Here is a 27,638-nt window from a genome sequence, read left to right as displayed (position 1 = left end):
TCCAATGATGGTATATCTAAATTTATCAAAAACTTATTTTTTAGGAGTACTCCTCAGAGTTCTATAGCAGATTACAAACTGTCCTATGAAAGGATTAAAGTAAAACAACTATTGTGAATGACAAAAATCTTAGAACAGCCATGGTTAAAGACACCATTGACAAGTAAATTTGGTTTCTTCTGTGGCATACAGCAATTGTACATAATAATCATAATTACTACTGACAACATCTACTAAGACATATTAGAATTACAGGAATTGCATATATTTTTGGAACACATAATAACAACACATTCAAGTAAATATAATATAATCCAAAGAAGGTTAAATGTCATTGTTTATTTGACAGTGCTTCCTGTATGACTTTACCATACCAAATAAGTCAAATATGTCTCTTTTGGACTTCCGGAGACCTATTATTAATAAATATATGAAGTCCAAGTACTAATTTTACAATTTGATTTTGGAAAGTCTGTCAAATGTCAGAAGTTTAAAATACTTAATATGATAATATAGGCTCATAGGTCATTGTAAAATAAATCATTCATTTAGTCAAAGTGATAACAAAGTTTTTTTAAAAAAGGCAAAAATCTTTATTTTTTGAGAGAGGAGACTTAATTTCCCAAACAACGAGCCCTAAGAGAGACTGCATGAGGCCAATTAAATCTGTCTCCCAAATCTTATAAACAAATCTATTAAATTTTAATCATTTTGACCATAAGCTATAATTTCCATAAACGTTTAAATAACCTTTTAATGTTTTTTTAAATTAAAAAATGGGTTAATGCTATAAGAACCTTGTTTATCTAACACAGGGGCCCTGATGCTGGTCTCTCATCAACCTATAATATTAATGTGTAATTTATATGGAAACTCTGAGCTAAGTTTATCTCTCAAAATTGGCCCTTATAATTTCACAGACGCATGTCTTCTGTGACAGTCCCTGGGATTAGAGGGGTTCAGCAGTTTTAATTTCTGGCACTGTGTCTCACGAATGCAGTTTATTTTGATTATCATCTTTTCCTGGGTCTGAAGATGAGGGTTTGACTGGTGTTACGGTTTAAGATTTAGCAGGACTTGGTGTGCTTTTTTGACCCAGAAGTAAAAGCCCTTTAATTTAACAGAATAGGCTGGGCACGGTGGCTCATCCTTGTAATCCAAGTACTTTGGGAGGCCAAGGCGGGCAGATCACTTGAGGTCTGGACTTCAAGACCAGCCTGGCCAACATGGTGAAACCCAGACTCTATTAATAAATATACAAAAATTAGCCAGACGTGGTGGTATGCGCCTGTAATCCCAGCTGCTCAGAAAGCTGAGACAGGAGAATTGCTTGGATTTGGGAGGCAGAGGTTGCAGTGAGTTGAGATTGTGGCACTGCACTCCAGCCTGGGTGACAGAGCAAGATTCTGTCTCAAAAAAAAAAAAAAAAAAAAAAAAGAAGGAAAGAAGAAAAACCATGAAAACTTAATAGAATTAGGACTTTAAAAGCAACACAGAAAGTAAAATGGACATAATAACCTTAATTTTTAAAATTTGTAAATCTCAATTTTTCTAAGCAAATAAAAACTTAATAAGAATAACAGGAATTATTTTGATAAATGTAAAACCTGTTGCACAAGTTAACAAAAAGAATAAAAAAGATCTGTGTTTGCTTTTTCCTATGAGGAGTACATTTAAATAACATGCAATCAAAACTAATGTAAACCGTACTTGAATTAGTTAGATATAGAAAGAGTGTGTTCCGGGTGATAAATGAAAATTCTTGGTTTCATAGAACAATTAAAGCCAAGAGCACAGAGGGTTATATTAGAAGAAAACATTTTATTTAGACCTTTAAGGTAAAACATTTTTTTTTTATAACGTCAGGCCACAATAGCAGAACCTGAGGGAAAAAAATTACAGAAGCTGTTGACAAAGTTGAAGGAGAAAGTTATCTCAGTCCTTCTCAAAGGGAAGAGAAAGCTGAAAACAGTGGGACACAATAAAAGTTGAACTTTTGGGTTAAAAAATTAAAATCTCTTGTAATTTTATTAAGAGTGAATCAATACCTTAAGAAAATGTTGTTCTAACCAATTCTTTAGTGAATTAATTCTTTTTTAATATCAAGTCTCAATCTCTGGAATGACTATTATAAATAATTTCCCTTTAATTATAGCAAACTTGATCACGTTTTTTTACTCATAAATCCTCTTCTTACAAACCTTATTACAATTTATACAAATTATTTATGATATGCTTGGACTTTCTGTGTTATCCTAAAGGTACCTCTTTCTTAAATAACCAGTCATTTTAGAAAAAAAATTAATCACACAAGATTCTTTCTCATATAAAATTATTTTCCCTTCAACTTTTCTTACCAAAAATAACTCTTTATACCTACAACTTTCTGTGTATCTCTCTTATATACTAGTTTCTTTCACTTTGTTTCATAAACTTTAGCCTTTGTATTAGACAAAAATTATTTTCCTTTAAATAAGAACATATTTTTTAGAAAAATGTCTCCCTATATTTTTTAAATTGGAAATAACCCAGATACTTAATGTAACATAACTTTAGATTATAAATGGTCATCATTTAAAGTTATTTGTCTGTTAATCATTTTTATAGCCTGTGATTTCAGATGTTTACCTAAGAACCTTAAGGTTAAATAACTTTTTTCTTGTTGTTGTTTTGCCAGTAACTCAAAAGTTAGCTGTTTTATTAAGCCAACAATTTTCAATGCATTATTTTTACAAAAATTACACAAAGATAACCATGTTTTGGGTTATAAGCTTTATAACCCTCATGCCAAATTTGGACACCTTATAATATTTAGCAGGGATAAATATTAAACTGCTTGATCAAGAAATCTAAACAATAATGTGAATTGACAATTCTAAAGACATTTCTAATTTTATTTTACCAGCAATTAAAACACACTTATTTATTAAGGATTTTCTTAAGTCACATGAACTTGAAAAAGCATTTGGGCTTTTCTATCTTCTGTTTTTCTGATAAAGTATTTGATTTAAATGCTTTTGTAAATCCAATTAATTACAGCTCCTTTATATATTTTTAGTAGTGAAACGTACATGACACATAAATATGTAGACTTATTAGTCATGAAGATAAAAGTAGATCTTAAAGATTCATATTTTAGATATTTTAGACTTCCAATTTAGATATTTCAGACTTCCAATTTCTTTTTTTTTCGTTTTAAGACAGAGTCTCACTCCATTGCCCAGGCTGGAGTGCAGTGGCACGATCTCAGTTCACTGCAATCTCTATCTCCTGGGTTCAAGCGATTCTTCTGCCTCAGCCTCCCGAGTAGCTGGGACTGCAGGCACATGCCACCATGCCTGTATTTTTGTATTTTTGTAGAGACAGGGTTTACCATATTGGCCAGGCTGCTCTCGAACTCCTGACCTCATGATCCGCCCGCCTTGGCCTCCCAAAGTGCTGGGATTACAGGCGTGAGCCACGGTGCACAACCTCCAATTTCTTATGACCTGTTTAACTGGATAGCCCTAAATTTGCATACTAAAGGAACAACTCTTAGGTGAAAATCAGATAGCAAAATTTACATCTCAAGGTACAGAGAGAGAGTGGTGTGCTAGAGGGAGATTAAAAATGGATACCAAGTCAAACATGAAATTGTAGAAATCTACCTTATGATTGTATAGGAGACCAATTTTATTTAGATAGGTAGTTTTAAATTTAGTCTCTATCTTTTAATTGGATCTCTGAGCTCTTTGCACAAAGCTCCACTGAATCCTAGGTCTCCAAAAGGAGAGAGATTCATGAGACTAGGACATGTAATGCTTTTACGGTGCACTTGGCTACAAAGACATTTCTCTAAGTGTCTAAACCACACCCTTTTGTATCTTAAACACCCATGAATAGCACCTGTTGTAACAACTATTTTAGTAAAAAAAAAAAAAAAAAAAAAAAAAGGTAATACAATACAAAAACAAGCATTAAGAACTGAGAAACTTGTCTGATTGCACTCTTGGGGTTCCATAAGGAAAAACAGAGATTTCTCCCCAAAAAGGAGTCTGGGAGGAAACCTGTATTTTCTTAAGGAATCCCAGGCTGTTAGAAATGATTTTAGGTCCCTCACACAGTGGAGGGTGGCAAGGAGAAGGAAAGACACATAGAAGTAAATGAATGAAACAGTCAACTGAGCTGTTTCTTCTCAGCCAACTGAGAAGAAAAAAGAACTTTTTCTCAAAAAACAAGATCCTAGGAGAGAAAGAAAGCATAAAGGCACACACACACACACTCACACACACACATCTTGGATATTAGCTTTTAATTAAGCTGATTTTTAACCATGGAACTAAATACATCCTTTTAAATTTCATTACCATATTTTAGCTGTGACAAACTGCTGATATTTCAAAAGTAACACAAGTATCAACCCAGAAAAGATTGGATTTAGGAACCAAACCCAGGCTGTCATGGTGAAAAAAGGGCAGAATCTTAGCTACTGAACTACAGCATGTGGTAACTACCATTGCTCTGTCATCTTGGCTTGGCTAGGAATAAATGGCCCTGTTATGTACATAAAAGCCCCTCAGGTAATCAATATAATTTTTTCCTTTTGCTGGTTGTTTTTTAATTTTTCTTTCCTTTTACAGAGGCAGGAATTTAATCAACTCAGTAGCCTTTTTCCCCATAATTTGGAACTTTTCTTTGGCTTTGACCGTGTCGAGTAGAGTTGGTCAAACCTAACGGGAAAAAGACTGAAACAACAAAAACAAACAAACAAAAATCAGTTAAGTCAAACAAACAAACAATTGTACAATTTGTAGGATCGCTGAGTGCTGTAATGGTATGGAGAAATTAAGGCCAGCTAGTTGCTAATCTTAACTTTTAGTAATTAAGGAGAATTTCCAAGACAAAAACTACAATTCAGCTACTGCCTAGGAATGGGGCCCAGGCTGAACACTGCTCTCTACCATCCTAGAAGCAGGGAAAAACTCAAACTCACCTTCCCTGTGGGAAGTGGGCTCAAACTTCAGAAAGGAGTTGTTGGTCTCCTTCATCATCATGGAGCAGGAAAACTCCCCTTCTTTGTTCGAAGCAAGTGAAACTCCAGAAAAGGTGTTGCACAACAAAATAAATCTTAGATCTTAACCAAATTTTGAGAGATCAGGCATTCTCTCTGCAGTGGGAGCCCCCTGACCTTGGCAAAATGTGCAATTGGTTTTGTTACAGGAAAGGGGTCCCAATCCAGACCGCAAGAGAGGGTTCTTGGATCTTGCTCAAGAAGGAATTCAGGACAAGTCCACAGTGAAAAATGAAAGCAAGTTTATTAAGAAAGTAAAGGAATAAAAGAATAGCTATTCCATAGAGAGAGCAGCCCCAAGGGCTGCTGGTTACCCATTTTTATGGTTATTTCTTGATGATATGCTAAACAAGGGGTGGATTATTCATGCCTCCCCTTTGTAGACCGTATAGGGTAACTTGCTGATGTGGCCATGGCATTTATAAACTGTCATGGCGCTGGTGGGAGTGTAGTAGTGAGGATGACCAGAAGTCACTCTGTGGCCATTTGCTTTTGGTGGGTTTTGGCCAGCTCCTTTACTGCAACCTGTTTTATCAGCAAGGTCTTTGTGACCTATATTTTGTGCTGAACTTCTGTCTCATCCTGTGACTTAGAATGCCTTAATTGTCGGGGACTGCAGCCCAGTAGGTTTCAGCCTCATTTTATCCAGCCTCTATTCAAGATGGAGTTGCTCTGGTTCACATGCCTCTGACAGTGTGAGCAATGAAGATAGCTCAAGCTTGCACCTGGCACCCGTAGGAGCCTTGTCAAAGGTTAGGGCCATCTCCACTAAGAGTCCTTCCCTTGGTCACCAATTTACAAATTTGTAAATCAAAAGGTATGAAAGATAGGTCTTAATCAATTTAGAAGTTTATTTTGCAAAGGTTAAGGATGCACGGGGGAGACAGGCCTGTGCCTTTCTCAAAAGATGATTTTGAGGGCCTCAATATTTAAAGGGGAAAAATAGGTTGAAGGGGAAAGAGAGGTGAGGGTATGGTCACAATTCTGAATCCACAGGTTGCCAGAGAAAAATGAGCAGGTAGGTAAATAGTCAACTATGTATGCATCTTGCACTTAGTAAACTGACACTTTAAACAAGATAAAGTGAACATAGAGTACCTACTCCTGGAGATATTTAACCTTTTACCGGTAGCTACCTGCTTAGGAACAAAAGAAAAAGCCGCTTTTGGTGACTCAGCTTCATTTTGTTTCTTTTGGCATAGTAAATTGGGGTCCCAAGTATTTATTTCCTTTGACAGAATTCACTTGCAATAATGTTAAACAAGGTTCCTTTTAACTTTGTCCAGGGAACATAGAGTTTGTTTGTTTTCTGAGATATCTGGTAAAAGTCTATTGTGGTGAAATATTTGAATAATATTTCAGCAGAATGGCAATCATAAGGAAAAAGTATTGGCTAATGCAAGTGAATTATCTTCTATTGTCTAAGGGTAATATTAGGCTTAATTATTTTTACTTTTAAATACTGAGTGTTACAGTGATTTCACTTTCATGTGCATAGCAAAGTGACAACAAACTGGTGGAAGAAATAAGATTTCCAGAATAATCCCTTAAAGCATATTTAGAATAGAAGCTAGGAGTTAGGAAGATAGCAGTGTATGTAAGGCACATTACCTGCAGTCCAATAAAGAAGCCAGGCCGGGCGCGGTGGCTCACGCCTGTAATCCCAGCACTTTGGGAGGCCGAGGCTGGCAGATCACGAGGTTAGGAGTTCGAGACCAGCCTGGCCAGTGTGATGAAACCCTGTCTCTACTAAAAATACACAAATTATCTGGGCGTGGTGGCACGCGCCTGTAGTTCCAGCTACTTAGGAGGCTGAGGCAGAAGAGTCACTTGTACCCGGGAGGCAGAGGTTGAAGTGAGCCGAGATCCCGCCACTCCACTCCAAGCTGGGTGACAGAGCGAGACGCCATATCAAAAAAAAAAAGCCAGGGGAAAATGTTTGAATAAGGTTAACATCATCGAAAACATTGCTAAATTGATTAATCATATCTACAAGTGATGTTTAAAGGAATCTTTTCACTAAGTTAAATTGTTAACATTGAAAGAATATTAACCTCAACAATCGCATTACAACAATTTTGTAAAGACTTGTGTGTCTGCAGTTGAATTTAGTTGCATTTCTGTGCCTACTTTGTATTCATGAGGAATAAAAATGTAATGCGATAAAATTTTTAAATAATCAGTATTTTAATTTTTTATGAAGTTTGGGACATCAAACTATCAACAAAGTGCTGTTTCAGTAAAAATAATTACAAAAAATCTTATTAATTTTGAAATCTTGTGAATTAGGAGTATGCGCACATACAGACAGAGATAATTAAAACAGTGGTAAAAATAGATCTAATTCAGCAACATAAAAAGAGATGGTGAGAGAAACAATAATAGTGGCTAACATTTGTTGAGCACTTACTATATATGAGATATTGCGCTCGTGTTTTGTTTGTGTTAATAGATTTTCTTCCTTACCACAGTTCCATCAACCAGATGTTATTATCTCCCTTTGCAGATGAAAAAAACCTAGGTATGGAAAAGGCAAATGAATTTCCCTAGTTCTCACAGCTCGTAAAAGATGGAGCCAAGGTCTGAATTCAGGCAGTCTGATTCCAAATTCCATGCTCTCAACTCTGTTTCATATTGCTAAAATAACTGTGGACTTTTGTGCTATTAGTACCCTTAAGCGGTGCGGCCTATTTAATAATATACCTTGTTCCATATTATTCAGTATCAAACAACCATGGGACTTGGTTTATGTGCATGTGCGCACACTAATACACGTTGTTACTGACTTGCATATACAGACTCAGTGGGTGGAAATGTATAAAAGCCCAAGTAGATTACAAACCCATTTAAATAAAACGACATACTTTGATTATTTTCTACCATTATTTGATTATTTTCCCTCAGTTTTTTGTATTGAACCAACTGTGTTACACAGAATCTGCCAGTGTATACTTCTTCATTACACTTGTCTTTTCTGCTCTTCAAATTACCTGTACCCCTATATTGTAATGAAAATCTTTAACAACAAAAAAGTAATGATTATTAAAAAAACAGAGCAAAAGAAAAAGTCTCCCCTTTCTGCCTTCATTTTCACTCCCTTTCTGGAATAATCACTCCGCATATGTAACTGCCACCAAGATCCATATCCCACAGGTTTTATTCTGGGTCTCTTTTCTCCAGCCATGGTGGCCTTTTTGCTATTTCTCAAACATGCCAAGCACACTTCTGACTTGGGGAATTTTGCACTTCCTTGTTCCTCTTCTAAAACGTTCTTCTTCCAGATGTCTTGTACTTTCATGTCATTCAGATCTCTGTTTAAAGATTTCTTTACTCCTGAACACCCCATATAAAATAGCATTCCCTATCCATAACTCTTTAACCAGCTTGATTTTTATAGTACTTATCACCAGCTGACACTAAGACCACAAAACGCACTTGTGTAGAAGTGCGTGTTTGCGCACATGTGTGTTTAATGGCTTAAAACAAACAAAAATTATTATCTTAGAGATCTAAAATCCAGAAATCAGAAATAAGTGTCAGTGAACTAAACTCAGGGGGTTGGCAAGACCATGTTTCTTTCTGAAAATTCTAGGAACAATACACTTCTTTGTTTTCTCCAGTTTCTAGAGGCTGTCTGAATTCCTTGGCTCATGGCCCTTTTCCGTGTTCAAAGCTAGTGATGCCCACGTCACATGGATGCTTCTTTCACATTTAAAGGAGCCTTGTGATTACAATGGATTCACTAGGCCAGGTCAAGGCAATCTCTTTGTTTTAAGTCATCTGTTTATCAACCTTAATTCCATGTGCAATTTTAATATCTCCTTGCCATGTTACCTAACATATTTACAAGTTCTGGAGATTAGGACCTGGATGTCTTTAAGGGTCATTACTCTACCTAAGGTTATATTATATATAACATTACATCTATATATTCTCCATGTATATGAAGAATACATGTATATAGTTTATATATGTTTACTATGTATACACATATAGTTTGATATATAAATATATACACAGATATATACATGTTTACTATGTATGTATATACATATATAGTTTATATATGTATATTGTACACATGTTTACTATATATACATGAATATATACATATATTGCATATATACACTATATATAGTATATAAAATAGAGTATGTAAACTATTACATACACACAAACTGTGCATATATATACACATACACTTTATGGTATAGAGAGATAGATGATAAATAAATTACATGTATATTACATATATTTACATATGTAATTTATGTAATATGTATTACATGTATGTAGTTTATCATCTCTCTATATCATAAAGTGTGTGTGTATATATATATGCACACACACAGTTTGTGTTTAAATAAGTTTATATACTCTATTTTATATACTATATATAGTGTATGTATACAATATATGTATATATTCATGTATATATAGTTAACATATATGTGTACACATACGTATGTACACATATACATATATAAGCTGTATATGTATATACATACATAGTAAACATGTCTATATGTGTGGATATGTGTATATGTATTATATTTATATATGTATATATTATATATGTGCATATATAAAAATATATAAATATATACACATATAATATATAAATGCATACATAGATATAATACATACATACACATATAAAATATATGTATATATCAAACTATATATGTATGTATATAGTAAACATATAAACTATATATGTATTCATATACATGGAGAAAGTGTGTATATATAGTGAACATATATAACCTATATACGTAGTCTTCATATAAATGGAGAATATATATATATAATTATATATAGGTTGTATATATACATATATATAGGTTGTAAGCTATATATGTAGTCTTCATATATGTGGAGACTATATATATATAATTATATATAGGTTATATATAATATAACCTTTGGTAGAGTAACAGGTTATATATAATATAACCTTAGTTAGGGTAATGATTATATATGTATATATATTATATATTATGATATATAACATGTATTTATCCTATATTTATATATAATATATATGTAATTTATTTACCATCTATCTCTCTGTACCATAAATTAAGCTCCGTGAAAACATAGGTGTTTGATTCACTGTTCTCTCTGGCAAACATCAGTGCTCAGTGTGTATAAGCTGAATGACTGATGCAAGAGGTGGGTCCCTCAGTCTTGGGCAGCTCCACCCCTGTGGCTTTGCAGGGAACAACCCTCCTCCCAGCTGCTTTCATCAGCTGGCATTGGGTATCTGTGGCTTTTCCATGTGCACAGTGCAATCCACGGTGTCAGTGGATCTACCATTCTGGGATCTGGAGGATCGTGGGGACAGTTTGTGGGAGCTCTTACCCCACATTTCCCTTCTGACTGCCATACTGAAATTTCTCCATGAGGGCTTCGCCCTTGAAGCACACCTCTGCCTGACATCCAAGCATTTCCATACATCCTCTGAAATCTAGGTGGAGGTTCCCAAACTTCACTTCTTGACCTCTGTGCACCTGTAAGCTCAACACCATGTGGAAGCTGCCAAGGCATGGGGCTTTTACCTTCTGAAGCCACAGTCCAAGCTGTACCTTGGCCCCTTTTAGCCATGGCTGGAGTGGCTGGAATGCAGGGCACCAAGTCATGAGACTGAACACAGCAGGGGGGCCCTGGACCAGGCTCAGGAAACCATTTTTCCCTTCTAGACCTCCAGACCTGTGATGGGCGTGGCTGCTCCCAAGGTCTCTGATGTGCCCTGGAGACATTTTCCGCATTGTCTTGGCAATTAACATTTGTCTCCTCATTACTTATTCAAATTTCTGCTGCCTGCTTGAATATCCCCCCAGAAAATGGGTTTTTCTTTCCTACTGCATTGCCAGGCTGCAAATCTTTCACACTTTTATGCTCTGCTTCCTCTTGTACACTTTGCTGCTTAGAAATATCTTCCACCAGATACCCTAAATCATCTCTCTCAAGTTCAAAGTTCCACAGATCTCTAGGGCAGGGGCAAAATTCTGCTAGTCTCTTTGCTACAGAATAACAAGAATCACATTTGCTCTAGTTCCCAAAAAGTTTCTCATCTTTATCTGATACCACTTCAGCCTGGACTTTATTGTCCATATCAGTATCAGTGTTTTGATAAAAGCCATTCAACAAGTCTCTAGGAAGTACCAAACTTTCCCACATCTTCCTGTCTTCTGAGCCCTCCAATTCTCTAGGAAGTTCAAACTTTCCCACATTTTCTTGTCTTCTTCTGAGTCCTCCAAACTGTTCCAACTTCTGCCCATTACCCAGTTCCAAAGCTGCTTCTCCATTATCAGGTATCCTGTAGCAATGCCCCTCAGTACCAATTTACTGTATTATTCCATTCTCATGCTGCTAGGAAGAAACACTGAAGACTGGGTAATTTATAAAGAAAAAGAAGTTTAATGGACTCACAATTTCAAATGGCAAGGGAGGCCTCACAATCATGGTGAAACGCAGAGGAGCAAAGGTACATCTTACATGGCAGCAGGCAAAAGAGTGTGTACAGGAGAACTGCGCTTTATAAAATAATCAGATCTTCTGAGACTTATTCACTATCACAAGAGCAGCATAGGAAAAACCCATCCCCATGATAAAGTTAGCTCCCACTGGGTCCCTTCCATGACACATGGGGATTATGGGAGCTACAATTTAAGGTGAGATTTCAGTGGGGACACAGCCAAAACATATCACTATTATAAATATCTTCTTTTCAAATTAAGTTTATGTGATAGATTACATGAATTGATTTTCATACATCGAACCAGCCATGCGTACCTGTAATAAATCCCATTTGATCATGGTATTTAATTATTTTATGTTTCGTGTATTATTGAATTTTTTTACTAATATTTGTTGAGGATTTTTACATCTATGTTCATGAGTGATATTGGTCTACATTTTTTTGTCATTGTAATATCTTGGATTTTAGTATCAGGGTAATGCTGGCCTCATGGAATAAGATAGAAAGTATTCTTGATGCTTTTATCCTGTGAAGAAGGTTGTATACAATTAGTATAACATGTTTCTTTAATGTTTGGTATAATTCACTAGTGAAACTATCTGGGCCTCATTCTTTCTGTTTTTTGTTTTGTTTTGTTTTTTTTGAGATGGAGTCTCGCTCTGTTACCCAGGCTGGAGTGCAGTGGTGCTGTCTCAGCTCACTGCAACCTCTGCCTCCCCGGTTCATGCCATTCTCCTGCCTCAGCCTCCTGAGTAGCTGGGACTACAGGCACCTGCCACCACGCCTGGCTAATTTTTTGTATTTTTACTAGAGATGGGGTTTCACTGTGTTAGCCAGGATGGTCTCGATCTCCTGACCTCGGGATCCGCCTACCTTGGCCTCCCAAAGTGCTGGGATTACAGGCATGAGCCACTGCGCTCGGCCCATTCTTTCTGTTTTTGAAGGTTATTACTTGACAATCTAATTTCTTAAACAGATAAAGGCCTAATTCAGATCATCAGTTTTTTCTTGTAAGAGTTTGAGTAGATTGTTTATTTTGGGAAATTGGTCGATTTAATTTAGGTTATTATAATTGCAGGTATAGTTTTTTCATAGTATTTCATTATTATCCTTTTAATGTCTGTGGGATTTGTAGTGGTATCCCCTCTTATTTTTGATATTGGTAATTAGTATTCACTCTCTTTTTTTTTCCCTTAGTTAACCTGGTTAGAAGCCTATAAATTTTATGGATCTTTCTAAAGAACAAGTCTTTGGTTGTGTATATTTTCTCTATTGAATTCCTGTTTTTAATGTCATTGACTTAGGTTTTAATTTTTATTATTAACTTTCTTCTTCTTGCTTTGAATTTCATTTGCTGTTTTTTTCCAAGTTTCCTAAGGTAGAAGCTTAAATACTGGTTTTAAATGTTTCCTCTTTTCTCATATATGTATTCAGTGCAATAAATTTTCCTCTAAGCATTGCTTTTGCTACCTCCCACAAATTTTGATGAATTGTGTTTTTATTTTTATTTAGTCAAAATATTTAAAAACTTATCTTGAGGTTTCCTTTGACCTAAGTGTTACTTAAAAATGTATTATTTAGTCTCTACATATTTGGGGATTTTTCCTGTTATTTCTGTTATTGATTCTACTTTAATTCTATTGTTGTCTGAGAACAAATGCTATCACTTCTTTTTGAAAATAAATTGGATAAGATATATTTTATGGCTTAGAATGTGGTCTCTCTTGGTGAATGTTCCATGTGAGCTTAAGAATGTCTATTCTACTGTTGTTGGATGTAATACATGAAGTTGTAAAGTAATATATAGATGTTAATTATATCTAGTTGATTAATGGTGTTATTAAGGTCAACTATTTTCTATCTGTTTCTGCCTGCTGGATTTGTTCCCTTCCCACAGAGGAGTATTGATGTCTCCAACTATGATAGTGTATTCATCTATTTCTCCTTGCAGTTCTACCAGTTTTTACTTCATAGAATTTGATGCTCTGTTGTTGGGTGCATATATGTTGAGTATTATATCTTTTTTGAGAACTGATGTCCTTATTATTCTGTAATGCACCCTCTCACTTTTTTTTTTAAATCAATTTCCTTTTGCTTTTCTTTTTTTTTAAATTTTATTATTATTATACTTTAAGTTTTAGGGTACATGTTCACAACATGCAGGTTTGTTACATATGTATACCTTTTTTTAACCTCTGGTAACTTTCCTTGCTTTGAAGTTTGCTGTGTCTAAAATTAATTTAGCTATTCCTGATTTCTTTTGATTATTGTTAGCATAGAATATTTTTCTCCATCCATTTACTTTTAATCTATATGTGTTTTTATATTTAAAGTGGGTGTCATGTACACAACATATAGTTGGCCTTGTTACTTGATTTACTGTCACCTTCTATCTTTTAGTTGGTGCATTTAGATAACTGATGTTAAAGTTCATTATTAATATACAGTCATGGAACATTAAATGACAGGAATGCATTCTGAGAAGTGCACTGTCAGACAAATTTTTTAATTTTGCAAACATCATAGACTGTACTTATACAAGCCTAGATAGATTAGCCTGCTAGACACCTAGGCTATATGTTATAGCCTATTGCTTTGAGGCTACAAACCTTTACAGCCTGTTATTGTACTAAATACTGCAGGAATTGTAACACAATAAGTATTTTTGTATCTAAACATAGAAAAAGTACAGTAAAATATGGTATTATAATCTAATGGGACCACTATCATATATGCAGTCCACTGATAACTAAAATGTCGTTATGTAGTACATGACTGTAGTTGAATTAATATCTACCATACTTCTTACTGTATTTCTATCTGTTCTTCGTTTCTATATTTGTATTCCACTCTTTTTGTGCTTTTTGTGGTTTCAAATGAGCATTTTATATAATACCATTAATATTTTTTCTCCTTTCTTAGCGTATTTGTTATATTTCTTCTTTGACTTATATAGTAGTTGCCCTGGTGCTTGTAAGATATATTTACAAGTATTTCAAGTTTACTTTCAAATTACACCATACTGCTTCATGGGTAGTGTAACTTGCAAAACAAATTATTTTTATTCTTCTCTCCCGTTTATTGCATCATTGTGTCATTCTTTTTATTTTAGTGTAAGCATACATAATCAAATACATTGTAGATATTATTATTTTGAATAACTGTTATTTCTTAGATCAATTAAGAATTAAAAAAAACTTTTTAATTTACCTTCACTTATTTTCTGCAGTGTCTCTCTGTTTTTATGAAGTTTTGAGCTTCTGATCTATATTATTTTCTCTTTCTCTAAAAAACTGCTCTTAACATCTTGCAAGGCAACTCTGACGAGAAATTCCTTTAATTTTTGTTTATCTGAGAAATCCTTATTTTTCTTTCGTGTTAGAAGATAATTGCACAGGTTTCATAATTTTAGGTTGTTGTTTTCTATCAATGCTTTACATATTTTTATTCCACTCTTTCTGTGCTGGCATGGTTTCTGAGAAGTCAAATGCAATTCTTATCTTTGTTCCTATATAGGTAAGGATAGGTATTTTATTTTCCCTCTGGTTTCTTTTGGGACTTTTTTCCCCTTGTCTTTGATTTTGTGTAGTTTGAAAATGATATTCCTAGGTGGACTCTTTAAAGCATTTATTCTGCTTGTTTTTCTATGAACTTCCAAGATCTGTGGTATGTTGTCTGACATAAATTTGGGGAAATTCTCAGTTATTATTGTTTCAAATATTTATTCTGTTTCATATTCTATTTTTGGGGTGTCCCTATTATGTGCATGTTGCTACTTTTGTAGTTATCCCTTAGCTTTTGGGTATTTTCTTCTGATATTTTTCTGTCTTTTTTCATTTTGCTTTTTACTTCTGCAGATTTTAATTGGTATATTCTGAAGCTCATATAGCCTTTTCTCAGGTATGCCAAGTATACTAATATGCTTGTCAAAGGAATTACTTATTTCTGCTACAATATTTTGATCTCTAGCATTTGTTTTTGGTTCTTTCTTAGAATTTTTATCTCAGCTTAAATTGCTCATCTGTTCTTGCATACTGTCTCTTTTACTTTTATAGCCCTTAGTATGTTGTTCATAGTCATTTTAAATTCCCAGTCTGATAATTCCAACATCTCTGCCATATGTGAGTTTGGTCCTGATTCTTGCTCTGTCTCTTCTAATTGTGTTATTTGCCTTTTAGGTGACTTGTAATATCTCTTTGATAGCAAGGGAGGATGTATTGGATAAAAACCTACCATACACGTGCCTTCAATGTGTTGGTAAGGCACAGTCCGGAGAAGAGGCATCCTACAGTTCTAAGCTTAGGTATCAGTCTTTGAATGAACCTCTGACTTTGGACCATAAATTTCACAAATGCTTCTCAATTTTTTTTTTTTTTTGAGATGGAGTCTCACTCTGTTGCCCAGGCTGGAATGCAGTGGTGTGATCTTAGCTCACTACAGCCTCTCCCTCCCTGGTTCAAGCAATTCTCTGCCTCAGCCTCCCAGTAGCCGAGATTACAGGCACTCAACACCACACCCAGCTAATTTTTTTGTATTTTTTAGTAGAGACGGGGTTTCACCATCTTGGCCAGGCTGGTCTTGAACCCCTGACCTCACAATCCACCAGCTTCATCTTCCCAAAGTGTCAATTTTTAAAAAAATGTTTTTCTCCCTAGGCAGGATAGGATGGCTAGAGTGGGCTGTAATTGAATATTTCTCTCTGTAATATGGTAGGCTAGAACTGGCTGAAGTTGGGTATTTCCTTTACCTCAGGTCAGTTAAGCTCAGATAACACCAGAGTTTATGAGGCTCCAATTAATTAGTTTTTCCCGAGGGCAAGTCTGATAATCCCTATTAAAAACAAAGTGCTCTGGCCTATTTCAAAATGATTCTTTTCTCTTTCACTTTGCTAGAATGAGAAGATTTTTCTCCAACATTTACTATAAGATCCAGGTCAAGCTCCTGAAGAGAAAATCATCAAAAAAGGGGGTCCTTGAATTGGTCCCCCTGGAGTTATTAGCCCTCAGACTTGTCCAACCTGAGGCTCTAGCAATTCAATTATAGTACATTTTTTTTTTTCTTTTTTACCCTAGCACTATTTCCTTTCTGGTTTTTGTTATGAGTTTCTGCTGCAGGAAGCTGTTACTCCTTATATTTACTTTGTCTCTCCATCTCCAATCTTGGAGACAGTGGTTTGCCACATGTCCTCATCTCTTTTATGGATCCAAGAATCATTGCTTTTTCAGTCGGTTTAGTGTTTTACTTGATGTTAGAAAAAAATGGCGCCCTCCAACTTTCTTTTCTGCAAAAGTAGCACCCAGAAGTCCCGGTATATTTTTTTAAATTGTATTCACTTATCTCATGTCTTATCAGTCCTAAACTTCTACTTAAAATTCCACTATAATTTCTTAATTAATACACAAGTTATTTAAAATAAGATTTGCCCCAAATATATGGGGATTCTTATTTAAAAATGTTTTCTACCATTGCCTGCCATAATTGCACTGTGGCAGATATTGTCTGTATGATACCTACTTTTTGAAACCTGTTGAGTTCTCTTTTTCTTTTCAACTTTTATTTTAGGTTCAGGGGGTACATATGCAGGTTTGTTACACAGGTAAATTGTGTGTCATGGGAGTTTGGTGTACAGATTATTTCAGCACTCAGATAATAATCATAGTTACCAACAGGTACTTTTTTAGATTTCACCCTCCTCCTACCCTCCACCCTCAAGTAGGCCTCAGCATCTATTGTTCACTTGTTTGTGTGCATGTGTACTGTTGGGATTTTTTTATGTCCGAATATATCATCAGTTTTTGTAATTCTCCCTCATGTACTTGAGAAAAATGCATATTCTTTGAATTGTTGGATGTAGTTGTTTTTTTTTTTTTGAGACAGAGTCTCACTCTTTCACCCAGGCTAGAGTGCAGTGGAGCAATCTCGGCTCACTGCAGCCTCTGTCACCCAGTTTCAAGTGAGGTTCAAGTGATTTTCCTGCCTCAGCCTCCTGAGTAGCTGGGATTACAGGCACATGCCACTGTGCCTGGCTAATTTTTGTATTTTTAGTAGAGACTGGGTTTCACCGTATTGGTCAGGCTGGTCTTGAACTCCTGACCTCGTGATCCACCTGCCTTGGCCTCACAAAGTGCTGGGATTACAGGCATGAGCCACCATGCCCAACCAGATGTAGAATTTTATATGAATTTTATATGTATCTTAGAGGTCAGTCTTGTTAATTGTGTTATTCAGATCTTTTATGTTCCTGCTAATATTTTGACTACTTGACCTATCATAATTGAGAAACAGATATGTTGAAATTTCCTCTAGTGACAATAATTCTACTGACTTTTGTTTATATATTTTATACCTATTAAATCCATTGTTTTATAATCATTGTATCTTTTAGGTTGATATACTTATATCAATATGTAGAAACCTCTATCCATAATGATGTTTGTGTAAATCTATTTGGGCTATTATTTATACAGCTACAAGATTTTTTTTTAATTGCTTCTTATTCTTTTACCATTATCAACACTTCCTCATGAATTAGGAATACCTGTTATCAAGATCGCATATTTAGATTTTTCAAAAAATAGCCAAACTGAAAAATCTCTGCCTTTAAACTAGCAATTTTGTCCACTTACGTTTATTGTATTTTATATAGTCAGACTTGGTTCTACTATCTTAGAATATTATGCCAATTTACTCCCTTCCCTGTTGCCTTTTAATGTTTTCTTATACTTTTTGAATTGATATATTTATCTCTCTTACAACAAGGCAAATACTGTAGCATATTGCTATGGTCTGAATATTTGTACTGTCTCTGATCCAAAGGTAAAGACTTCGAGAAGTGATTAGGTCATGAAAGCAGACCCCTCATGAATGGGCTTAGTGTTTTTATAAAAGAGACCCCAGAGAGCTATTTTGCCCTTCCCACTGTGAGATTACTGTAAGAAGATGACCCTCTTCCTGCTGCTGTCCTGATCTCAGACTTTTCAACCTCTGGCACTGTGACAAGTAAATTTCTGTTGTTTATAAGGTACTCAGTTTTGTTGTATGCTATATTTTGCTATATTTTTAATAGAAGCCCCAAACATACTACAATACATGTTCTCATGTTCTTTGATATGCCTCTTTAACCTTTATACTCTCTGATACTATCTTGATTTTCCATCTAAAATTTTAAATTTTAGATATTATATCTATTTTCTTTCCTTTTCTATTTTTGATCTCATTTTTTAAAAGACAATTACAAAATTATCAAGTGTTTTATTCACCTTGTTTTACAAATCTCACACAATATCTTCAGTATTTAATTCTTGTTTTATTGAAGTATATCTTCCGAATTTGATTTCAGTGTGAATCTTTACATGCCACACTTTTGAGACCTTATATGCTCAATAATATATTTCCTTATAGTTGAATGACTACATGGCTAAATATAAAATTACAGTTTTAATGTTCTCTTACCTCAATACTTCAAAAGTATTATTCATCCACGGGGCTCATGCCTATAATCCCAGCACTTTGGGAGGCTGAGGTGGGTGGATCACAAGATCAGGAGATTGAGACCATCCTGGCTAACATGGTGAAACCCCGTCTCTACTAAAAATACAAAAAAATTAGCTGGGTGTGGTGGTGGGCACCTATAGTCCCAGCTACTCAGGAGGCTGAGGCAGGAGAATGGCATGAACCCTGGAGGTGGAGCTTGCAGTGAGCTGAGATCGCGTCACTGCACTCCAGCCTGGGCAACAGAGTGAGACTCTGTCTCAAAAAAAAAAAAAGTACTATTAATCTTGTGTACATCCACACTTACTGTTTAAAATTGATATGCTTTCTTTTCTGAAAGACTTCAAATTTTTTTCTTGTCATTGATATTCTTATGTTTTACTAAACTTTCTCCATATATATGTGTGTCCCTATGTCTTTTGCTGGGTGTTCAACAGGCACTCTCAATCTGAGGTTTTCACATTTTTGTTGAATATTGGAAAATTTGCATTTATTTTATTTTTTTAATTTTCTCCTCTTCAACTTATTATACTCCTTTTAAGGAATTCATTATTAAGTTATTGTTAATTTTAATTAAAATCTTTGTACACTTTAAACATATATATATAGTATATAAGTTGTGTGTATATATATGTGTGTGTGTGTGTGTGTATATATACACCTTAAACTTTGTATACCTTAAACTTAAAGATATTTTTATATACATAAGTGTAAGGTGTATAAAGATACCTTACATATATGTATGTATGTATTTCCAGATTTTTAAATAAAATTTCTGGCCAGGCGCAGTGGCTCCTCCATGTAATCCCAGCACTTTGGAAGGCTGAGGTGGGCGAATCACTTGAGGTTGGGAGTTTAGGACCAGCCTGGCCAAGGTTGTGAAACCCCCTCTCTACTAAAATACAAAAATTAGCCAGGCATGGTGGCATATACCCCTGTAGTACCAGTTACTTGGGAAGCTGAGACAGGAGGATCACTTGAACCTAGGAGGCAGTGGTTGCAGTGAGCCGAGATCACACCATTGCACTCCAGCCTGGTTGACAGAGCAAGCATCTGTCTCAAAGAAAAAAAAAATTCCATCTTGCATTAATTGATAACCCCCAAATCATTCAGGAGCAGATTGTTTATTTTCCACGTATTTGTGTAGTTTCAGGAGTTCCTTCTGGAGTTGATTTCTAGTTTTATTCCACTGTGGTCTGAAAAAAATAGTTGATATGATTTCAATTAAAAAAAATTATTCGGCTGGGCATGGTAGCTCACGCCTGTAATCCCAGCACTTTGGGAGGCCAAGGTGGGTGAATCACCTGAGGTCAGGAATTCGAGACCAGCCTGGCCAACATGGTGAAACCACATCTCTATTAAAAATACAAAAATTAGCCAGGTGTGGTGGTGCATGCCTGTAATCTCAGCTACTCGGGAGGCTGAGGCAGGAGAATTGCTTGAACCCGGGAGGCAGAAGTTGCAGTGAGCCAAGATTGTGTCACTGCACTCCAGTCCGTGTGACAGAGCAAGACTGTCTCAAAAAAAAAAAAAAAAGCACCAGTTCTATCCCTCTAAGTTTCATAGATGGATTCATTGCTAACCAAGGTGATGGAAGCCATTTTATTATCCAGCAAGACTTAGACTATGTCATTGAGCTCACCGGGCTGATTGTGACCCTATGTACAAGGTAGCCACATGGGAGAAGCAGATCTACACATACTGTTAAGATGGTCTTGTACGATTCTACCAGCTTTCTGACCGCTGACCTCTTGGAAAGAGCAGCCCCAGTTAGTGAAAAGGTTTGACCCTGATCAACAATGAGTAGAAACATCATCAGTCCTTAATGTCTTGGGCGCCCCTTGGAAATCACAGAAAGTCAGCTGTCCTGGCTATATGGGACTCTCATCCCAAGACCTACTTTGAACTGAGTAAGAAGCTCACCTGTGACTACTGCATTTGTCTCAACTTATCCTTGTGTAAACTCACCCCAGCAAGGGTATAGATGCTTCAGTTTGTTCTTTTGTGTTAAATGTTTACAAGGACCTCAGAACTGAAGCCTGTTCTCTGGAGGAAATAAAGAAAATATGTTTGGAGGTGCCTGAATATGAAAAAAAATATTGAGATTTGTTTTGTGATGTATCATATGATCTATATTTGAGAATGTTCCATGTGTTGATGACAAGAATGTATATTCTGCAGTTCTTGGGTAGAATGTTCTGTAATATCTGTTAGGCTCATTTGTTCTAGAGTGTAGTTTAAGTACATTGTTTTTGTTGACTTTCTCTCTAGATCATCTGTCTAGTGTGGTCAGTGAAGTTTTTAAGTTCTCCACTATAATTGTGTTGCTGTCTACTGATTTCTTAGGTCTAGTAGTAATTGTTTTATGAATCTGGGAGCTCCATTGTTAGGTGCATAAAAATTTAATCTCTTTTTGTTGGATTGATTTCTTCTATCATTATATAATCATCTTCCTTGTCTTTTTTTTTTTTAACTGTTGTTCCATTCTGTGGAAATCGAAATCAAAAAGTGAGCAGGAGCTATTCTTATATCAGATAAAACAGACTTTAAAGCAACAACAGTTACACATATTTATTTCACATATTCCAATTTTTTTTCATTTTCATAGCTTACTTCTTTTGGTAACATTCACTATATTTTCATTTACTATGACATTGTTTTCCTTTATATCAAAGAGAATAGTTAGAATAGTTCTTTCAAAATTCTGGTCAGTGATTCCAACATATGTGCCATCTATGGGTTGGTTTTTGTTGATTGTCATTTCTCATGAGAATATCTCACATTTTCCTGGACCTTCACATGTGGATAATTTTGAACATTGTTATATTCTTCCAAAGAGTGTTATTCTTTAGTTAGTTAGTTAGTTTCTTTGTTTTATAAGGTATTTAACTTCGTTGACTTGGAATTGCAAACTATGTGTTGGTGTTTTAATCAGCTCAGGTGCTAAAACAAAAGCCATCAACATGTATATTTGAAGGATATGCAAACATTCAGTCCTTAACAGATGGTAATAAAAACAATGACAATGAGTGAGTTTGCCCAGAAAAAGTATATGAAGTAAAAAGAGAAGAGTGTCTGAAACAAATCCCTGGAAGAACAGGGGATAACCAGAATAACATAATCCACGGATACTTGTGAGGAATGATGCAAAAAACAGGATTTGAGTCATGCAGGCATAGTCAACTCTAAGCTTCTCCTGGAAAGGACACAAGGGAGAGTTATGGGAAAGAGAAGGTTCAGTGGGGCAGGGGAGTTATTTTTTAAAATAAAATAAACTGTAGAAGCTTAGAACTGTCTTCTGACTGTAAGTCCAGAAATTTTACCGTATTACACTAATGAACAGCTTGCCGTGACTGCAGGTAGATAGAGACTTTACCTCTTATCTCGATGCCAGTTGTCTCTTCCTGCCAGTGACACATTAAAATCTCTCTGACAATTATGTACATTTGTATCTCTGTTTTGTTTTTATTTGAATGAACTTAAAGCAGAGAGCTGGAGGTTGGTAGTTCACAATTTTAATAAAAATAGAAATTTATCAAGCTTACCGTGAAGCTAGCACTTCATGTTCCTGGAGGTATTTAGAAAGCCTCACATATTCCCAGGGTAGTAGACTCACTTGTAAAACACCTGAGAAGACCATAAGCTTTTACCTAAGGCTGATCCTCAGGCTCAGCCCAAGGCTTACCAAAGGTGGAAGAATTTAAAAAAAAATAGCTAAAATAAAAATTTATAAGAAAAGAGTTATGGACTGAATATTTGTGCCTTCCTTGCCAATTACATATTGAAACCCTGAGCCCAAGGTGTTGGTATTTGAGGCCTTTGGCAGGTAAATAGATCATGAGAGAGGAACCCTTCATGATGGGATTTGTGCCCTTAGATAACGTGAGAGAGCCAACTAAATTTTTCCCTCCCTGTGAGGGTACAAGTAGAAGCTAGCTGTCTTCAGCCTAAAAGAGGGCCTTCACCAGAATTCAACTGTGTTGGCCCCTTGATCTCAGACAACCCAGCTTTCAGAATTATGAAATATACATGTTTATTTCTCAACCCATTTAGTCTATAGTAATTTATTATAGCAGCCTGAACTAAAACCAAAATTCAGTGGCAACCTTAAGCAGGCAGAATACAGAATCATCAAATTTTAAGATAGGCCAGTTGAAAATTTCAGTCTGAGAAGCAGAAAAAATATATATATATGTGAAGAAAAGTGAACAAAACCTAAGGACCTGTCATATACCATCAGGTGAACCAGGATACAAATTACAGGGATTTCAGAAGGAGAATAGAGAGAGAAAAGGGAAAAAAGAATATTTGAAAAATGGGCTGGCTGAGAACACCACAAATTTGATGAAAGACATAAATCTCAATAGCCTAGAAGCTTAAGGAACTCCAAGTAAAAAAACTGAAAGAAATTCACTTTGAGATATTTTGTAATCAAACCATTAAAAGTCAAAATAATAATAATAATACAGAATCTTGGAAGCAGCTAGAATGGGATTCATCATGTACAAGTGCTGTCCCATAAGATTAATAACTGATTTCTTATCAGAAACTATGGAGACTAGTGGATGATATATTTAATAAGGGGCTGATATTCAAAATCTACAAAGAACACTTAAAACTCAATCATAAGAAAACAGCCAATTATGAAATGGGAAAAAGATCTGAACAGATACCTTACTAATGGGCATATACAGATGGTAAACAACTATATGAAAACATGTTCAACATAATATGTCAATAGTGAATTGCCAATTCAAACAATGAGCTTTCATTACATACTTATTAGAGTGAGTAACATTCCAAACACAAAAAATGCCAAATGCTGGCAAATATGAGGAGCAACCAGAATTCTCATTTATTGCTGGTAGGAATGCAAAATGGTAGAGCCACTTTGTAAAACAATCTGATAGTTTCTTATGAATCTAAAGACAGGCTTACTGTACAATCCTGCAGTCATAGACCTTAGTATTTACCCAAATGACTTGAAAACTTATATTCACATAAAAGCCTGCACACAACTGTTATAGCAGCTTTATTCATGATTGTCATGACTTAAAAGCCACCAAGATATCTTTCAATAGGTGAATAGGTAAACAAACTGTGATACAGTCAAACAATAGAATTTTTTGTAGTGATTAAAAAGAAATGGAACATCAAGTCATAAAAATACATGGAAAGACATCCAAAACATAACTGTAAGCAAAGAAGCAAATCTTAAAATGTTATATATTGTAAGATTTCAAATATATGAGATTCTGGAGAAGAAAAATATAAAGAAAGGAATGTGCTCAGTAGTTGCCAAGTGTTTGAGGAAGAGAGGAAGAAAGAAAGAAACACAGTGCAGAGGATTTTTAGGTAAGGGAGACTATTCTTTATGATACAGTAATGAAGAAGACCTATCAATATACATTTATCAAAATCGATAGACTGTACAACACACCAAGTGAACCCTAATGTAATAATGCATCAAAATTGGTTCATCAGTGTAAACAAATGTACCATACCAATAGAAGGTAAACATAATAGTAGGGGAAACTGTGTGTGGATAGAGGGAATATGTGGAAGCTCTCTGTAATTTATGGTCAAATTTTGTTTTGTAAATCTAAATTGCTCTAAAAAATAAAGTCTATTAAGTATATTAAAAAATTTGCAAGAAAATACTAGCCAATTAATTCCAACAGCACATTTAAAAGATTGTACACCATAACAAAGATGGATTCATCCTGGAAATTTAAGCATGATTAAATACATGAAACTCAAAGGAATGCAATACATTAAGCAAAGAAAAAAGCCACATGACCATCTTACTAAATGCATTTGACAAAAATCCAACACCCTTTCTCAACACAAACACCCAGAAAACTAGTAATATAAGGGACCTCTCTCAACATGATAAGGGCATTTATGAAAAATCTTCAGCTGGCATAATATTTGATATTGAAAGACTGAAAGTTTTGTCCCTGTAATTAAAAACAATACAAGAATATTCATTTTTACTAACGCTATTCAAGATTGTTCTATAAGTTCTAGCCAGATCCATTAGACAAGAAAAAGAAACAAAAGGCATTCAAATTAGAAAGAAGGAAAACTGTCTTTATTTACAGATAACATAATTATATGTAAAGAAAAGCCCAAAGAATCCACAAGAAATCTACTAGAGCTAATAAATAATTAAAGAAAAATTACATAGTAGAAAATCACACACACACACACACACACACACACACATATTACTTGTGTTTCTGTACACCAGGAATAAGCATTGAAAAATAATTAAAGGAGTAAATCCATTTATCATAGCATCTCAAAAATATATGTAGGAACAAATTTAAACAAAAAGGTTAAAAAAATCACACACTGTAAACTATAAAACATTGCTTAAAAAATTAAAGACCCACATAAATGGAAAAACATCCAGTGTTTATAGATTATAAAATTTAGTATTTTTGAAATGACAATACTACCCAGATTTCTCTACAGATTTACCGCACATTCTATCTAAATCCCAACAGCCTTTTTTCTTTTTTTCTTGCAGACATGGAAAAATCCATACTGAAAGTCATATGAAATGGCAAGGGTCCCCAAATAACCAAAATAATATTGAAAAAATAACAAAGTTGGAAAAAAAAATTTTAAAACTTTTATTTTAACTTCAGGGGTACATGTACCAGTTAGTTATATAGGTAAATTGTGTGTTGCAGATGTTTGATATACAGATTATTTTTATAATTATTATTATTATTATTTTATTTATTTATTTATTTATTTATTTATTTATTTTTGAGACGGAGTCTTGCTCTGTCGCCAAGGCTGGAGTGCCATGGCGCAATCTCGGCTCATTGCAAGCTCTGCCTCCCGGGTTCACGCCATTCTTCTGCCTCAGCCTCCTGAGTAGCTGGGACTGCAGGCACCCACCACCACTCCCGGCTAATTTTTTTTTGTATTTTTAGTAGAGATGAGGTTTCACTGCGTTAGCCAGGATGGTCTCGATCTCCTGACCTCGTGATCCACCCGCCTCAGCCTCCCAAAGCGCTGGGAATACAGGCGTAAGCCACCATGCCCGGCCGATGTACAGATTATTTTATCAGCCAAGTAATAAGGATAGTACTTGATAGGTAGTTTTTCTATCCTCTGTATTCTCCTAACCTCCACCCTCAGGTAACCACAATGTCTATTGTTCCCTTCTTTGTATCCATATGTACTTAATTTTTTGTTCACACTTATAAGTGAGAACGTGCAATATTTGATTTTCTGTTCCTGTGTTAGTTTGCTTAGGATAATGGCCACCAGCTTCATCCATGTTGCTGGAATACAATTGCTGGGTTGAATGATAATTCTATTTTAAGTTCTTTGAGAAATTGCCAAAGTGCTTTTCACAGTGGTTGAGCTAATTTACACTCCCACCATCAAGGTATAAGTGTTCCCTTTTCTTCACAACTTCACCATTTTCTGTTATTTTTTGACTTGTTAATAATAGCCATTCTGACTAGCATGAGATGATATCTCACTATGGTTTTGATTTGTATTATCATATTTTATTTATCTATTCATTTGTCAATGAACATTTTAGTTGCTTCTACCTCTTGGCTATTGTAAATAATGCTGTGATGAACATGGGTGTGTGAAAATCTCTTCAAGATCCCAGTTTGAATTTCTTTGAATATATACACAGAAGAAGGATCGATGGCTTCTATGGTAATTCTGCTTGTAACTTTTTTGTGAAAACTCCAAACTAGTTTTCATGATGGCAGCACTATTTTACATTTCAAACAACAAACACAGTGGATCCAACTTTTTCACATACTTATTAACATTTGTTCTTTTTCTTTGAATAGTGAGTATTCTGATGAGCGTGGGGTGATAGCTCATGGTAGTTTTGATTTACATTTCCCTTATGATTAGTGATGTTGAGCATCTTTTCATATGTTTGTTGGCCATTTATACATCTTGTTTGGAGAAATGTTTATTGAAGTCCTTTGTCCATTTTTTAATTGCATTATTTGTTTTTTGTTGTTGTTAAGTTGCAGAAGTTACTTATATATTCTGGGTATTAGCTCCTTATTAAATATAGGATTTGCAATTATTTTCTGCCATTCTATAGGTTAAATTTTCATCTTGTTGTTTCTTTTTATGTGCAGAGGTCTTTAAGTTTGATGTAGTCACATTTGTCTATTTTTTATTTTGTTGCCTGTGCTTTGGGTGTCATACTCAAGAAATTATTGTCAAATCCAATGTTCTGAAGCATTTTCTCTGTATTTTCTTCTAAGAGTGTAAGGTCTTACATTTAGGCATTTAATCCGTTTTGAATTAGTTTTCGCATATGGTGTAAGACAATGGGTCAATTTCATTCCTTTGTATGTGGATATCCAGTTTTCTCAACATCAATTGTTGAAGAGACTGTTCTCTCCCTGTCATGCAGTGTTGGCACCCTTGTTGAAAATCACTTGTCCATATAGGCAACAGTTCATTTCTGAACTCTATTCTATTCCATTGTTTTATATGACTATCTTTATTTCAGTACACACCATCTTAATTACAGTTGCTCTGCAGTATATTTTGAAAACAGGAAATATGAAGCATCCAGCTGTGTTATTCTTCAAGATTATTTTGGCT

At 35.0% G+C, this 27,638-nt stretch overlaps 1 protein-coding gene across 2 annotated transcripts in view; it reads left to right on the top strand.

Annotated features, from left to right (window-relative positions):
- LOC749254 (solute carrier organic anion transporter family member 1B3) overlaps positions 1–27,638 on the top strand; it is a 107,527-nt gene that overhangs the window by 14,962 nt on the left and 64,927 nt on the right. The gene's annotated exons all lie outside the window — the stretch shown is intronic.

This window comes from Pan troglodytes, chromosome 10 (genome assembly GCF_028858775.2).
Source record: "Pan troglodytes isolate AG18354 chromosome 10, NHGRI_mPanTro3-v2.0_pri, whole genome shotgun sequence".
NCBI classification, from domain to species: Eukaryota; Metazoa; Chordata; class Mammalia; order Primates; family Hominidae; genus Pan; species Pan troglodytes.
The sequence above is the reverse complement of the archived record's forward strand: the minus strand, read 5'-3'. Positions and strand labels throughout refer to the sequence as shown.